The 4067-nt window shown below is 42.6% G+C and overlaps 1 long non-coding RNA gene across 1 annotated transcript; it reads right to left on the bottom strand.

Moving 5' to 3' along the window:
* Positions 1–1653: 1653 nt before the first annotated feature.
* LOC118222438 lies at positions 1654–3179 on the bottom strand. The gene is made up of 3 exons (XR_004764283.1): positions 3102–3179; positions 2596–2660; positions 1654–2010 (listed from the first exon to the last, which is right to left on the bottom strand). It is a non-coding gene; the product is annotated as an uncharacterized LOC118222438 (long non-coding RNA).
* Positions 3180–4067: the final 888 nt, after the last annotated feature.

The following is a 4067-nucleotide window of genomic DNA, read 5'->3' as shown; positions in this document are numbered from 1 at the left end:
TTTGGGGCTCAGGTCGGCATGGTCACGCCGCATCTCTTCCTCCATTTCGTCCCACACCCCTTGTATCACGCTACGTTCTGGTGCACTGCCTTGGCTGATCGGCGACGAGGCTCCGGAGGACCTCTCTGCCCCCAATAGCTCCTGTTCAGCTTCTCTGTTCTGTGGAACTGGGGTCTGGAACCGCCTCTGGGACCCTGCTCCAGTAAGGTCATAGTCCGACAGGTGGGGGGGGGTTCTTCTCTGTCTTTGGCGTCGGGCTACAATCTCATCTGGCTCAGAGTGTAGCATCTTTCCACAGCAATTTGCTTATCCGGCTCGAAGGACCAATTGAAAAATAGTTTACTGTGCTGGTGAATGGATGGTTCAAAACACTGTGGAGAGTCGGTCAGAACTCTGGCTTTGCTTATTGGTGGGGTTCCAATGACCAGGCCGTAGTTGCAATGAAGGGTTTTATTGGCATTGATCAAGGTGAAATAGCTTTGTATTTGGGTGTGTGTGGGTGTTTATGTGTGTGTGGTCTCTACAAATATAAACAAAATATAAAATACAGAATTAGTTGTACATAATAGACTCTTTCCAATATACATGGTGCCAATAATATCTACCTAAACATAACATGTATATTCACTATTAATCTACTTAACCTACAGTCTGTAAGATAACCTATAAAATACACTCCCCAGAACCCTCTCTGCCTAGGAAGCGATATTCGCATACGGTACACGAGACTAAAGTATGCACCTCCGCGTGCAAGGCACATGGGCACTAAATGCGCATGCGCAAGTGACCGAAAGTAGGTCAACTCCCCAGATTAACGTACCTTACTTAATTGCACTAGCGATAAACTAACTAATAATACTAATTTCGCTTCCATTATGCATCCACAAACATAAATACCTCACAAAAAGGCGATCCATTTACTATATAAAATCCTAAGCATTATTAATACTCTTTACGCCATCTAGCATTAGTCAATGCACACGGTAAACAGGCTCAAACCGATTACAACGGCACAATGCTTAGTTACAGAACAGTAAATGCAACGGTCGGGAAACCCGGAAGGCAACTTACGGTTTCATGAACGCACAAAACACCTTAACTAGCCTTATTACAAAAAACAGAACAGAGAACGTTAAGCTAAAAGTTCTTGTGAACTTGCGTTCGGCTATGCTGTACCGGAGCTCCCGTTTTTTCTCCTCTAATTTTCTTCTCGCGCGATTCAGGAGGCACTCCCGCTTCCGGCCAGTGATTGGTTAATCAGCCCCCACCTCTTAAAGGAACAGGACAGCCTTTTTAACATAGACATAACACAGAATACCTATTGTTCTTCAGAGATCATCCCATAATCACATACATTTAAATATATTCTTGATCAGTACAATCTTTAATAAGAAGAAATGTAAAAACATTAAAAGAATGAAGAAAACCCATACTTCCACAGCTGCTACTCTCCCTGATAATTTGGCTCTCAAGTAATTGTTGGATATGGGTTCTTACCAATTCATACTGGGCAGGAGGGATTCGGCGACAAGGTTAGCGAACAGGGGCCTCATCTAACAAAGGAATCTCATGAGAAATTAGTGTTGTACACCCAACATCATTATTTCCCTGAGTAAAGGTTGATCGATACCTATGCAAGAGCTTTTTAGCTTGGGCCTCCTCACTCGTGGTCACACCTACAAAACTGGGAAAATCCAACTCAGTGTTAGCATCGGATTTGAAATTGACTGTGTGGGCTGAAACATGGGCAACACATTCGGATGTTAACTTGTTAACAGAGAGCTCTATTTTGGGTCCATAACTTGTAAGGGGCTTTACCACTTGTACAGCTCCCATAACTCTGCGTGGTGTTATCCAGATATCAATGCTACCTACATTAGTAACTGGAGCAAACACAAGACCTCTCTCTGAATGAACCAAAGATGGGGAAATCAACAACCCCTCAGGAAGGGAACCATCATCTGGTCCTGAAGGTTCCAACAAAAACTCAGCTCCGCTCAAAGAAGGAACCTGGGGGCAAGTAACAGGAACCATAGTTAATCTTCCAGCCGCTACACAGACTGGGGTCTTTCCCTGTACTCTCACTTTGTGGGCTGACAGGGAATTTACCACAGCTTCGGCTTTTTGACAAAAACGGAGAGCACGTTTCCATGCCAGCCGATTCGACTCGGGGGACCTCAAAGAGTTCTGAACCATGTTGTAAGAATAATTCATGATAACATTTGTTGATGACATTCATGCCAAGCACTCCTGGGACATTTATTTTCTTATTACAGAGACCAGGGTTTGAAGGGTCTTTCACAATTAGAATTCCACACTTTGGCACATATATCCCAAGAACATTGACATCCATTTCAACATAACCGACATAGGGTATATCAAGGCCATTAGCAGCTTTGAGGCCCAGCCAACTGCACTCATGAAGCCTCTCCCCCCCTAAAAGAACAAAGTGATCATTAAAGTAACTCTCAGTAACTGTAGTCACCATAGATAGCCCGTCCATACCTGTCTTTAGCTGGCTGTCCCTCCTCAACCCAACGAATAGCCTCTTTGCCCATATCTAAAAGTGATGACTCTGGGGTCTGTCTCACTAACCTTTTAAGTTCTCTACGCAACATGTGGTTCTGAACCCCCTCACAAAATTGGTCACGTAGTACAACCTGGGAATTGGACATAGCAGTTGGATTACTCTTAGATACTTTATCCATCAAAGTCATTAATTCAAGAGGGAAATTCTTGTAATGACTCCCTGTCCCTCTGTTTGCGATAAAAAAAATGTTGCTGCAAGCACTCATAAGAATGAGAACCAGAGTACAATTCCAACAAAACATCAATTATTTTTTCTGAATCCTCACGGATCTGCCTGGGCCTGAATTTTATTTATGCCTGAGCCTCCCCCTCCAAGTGATCATACACAAACATTGCCTTTTCCAAATCAGTCATATGCCCCCTGATGCAACTGCGTATCTCTTCTACCCAGTCCTCTACTGAAAGAGATCCCGCAGATGCCGATGTCCCAGAGAATTTAGAGCATTTCTTCTCACGGGAGAAATAAACTAACTCCCGCCTCTGGACGTTACCATCATTGTGAGATGCACTACCTCCATTGTTCTGTTGTCAGAGTCTCTGATTCTCCATTTTCAGCTGCTGCAGCTCTGCTCACAAGCTCTCCAGTTCCTTCCATTGTCCCTGTGAAGTGGTTTAAAGTCAGAGCTCAGGTCAAAACTTCCAGTCTGTCAAAGGTGGCCTATACAAGCTGCAGTCTTTGTTCAACCGCTGTTCTTTCTAATTCAAATAGAACAAAAAAACTAACACTGTTTACAGGGCACTTTTACCTACAAGCCATTTCCCAAGCTCAACATTATTACTCTCAAACCATTAATGCACTAAGATCCTGCAGATTACGCCAGATTGTGACCGCTGGAAACTACACCTTTTTAAAGAATTCCCATCAATAAGGATGCACAACAAGGTTCAGTAAATATTAAAGCTTTACTTAGAGTTGGAGAATAAATAGTAGAAAGTAGAAATATAGACCCCTATGTGTGACCGCTACTTGAAGAATAAATAGTAGAAAGTAGAAATATAAACCCCTATGTGTGACCACTGGAAACTACACCTTTTTAAAGAATTCCCATCAATAAGGATGCACAACAAGGTTCAGTAAATATCAAAGAAAATAAATAGCAAAGAGGATTGAGAGCAACAACGTTTATTACAATTCATATAAGAGGTAAAGTTTAAAAAGACATAATGCTATCCTGCAGCAGCTCTTGCTAACATAACTTCAGTGCAACATGAGGATGGTCAGTCTTTACCCACATAACATACCTGTGCTCTAGATAGCTACGCAGATTGAGTCTGGGAGAAGGAAAAAACATGCATGCAATTAAATTACACTCAATATTGCACTAGCCCCAGCAGTCAATATGTATGCACAACAGGACAAGCAACAGGACAAGCAAAGCACACAACAGTTATATAGATTCAAAGCCACACAACAAAAAGCAAAGCAAAACAAACCAAAACAAAAAGAACAAAGCACACCATCCACGTGCACACGCAGC

This window comes from Anguilla anguilla, chromosome 3, assembly GCF_013347855.1.
Source record: "Anguilla anguilla isolate fAngAng1 chromosome 3, fAngAng1.pri, whole genome shotgun sequence".
Classification (NCBI taxonomy): domain Eukaryota; kingdom Metazoa; phylum Chordata; class Actinopteri; order Anguilliformes; family Anguillidae; genus Anguilla; species Anguilla anguilla.
Note: the sequence above shows the minus strand (reverse complement) of the source record. Positions and strands in the feature narration are given on the sequence as shown.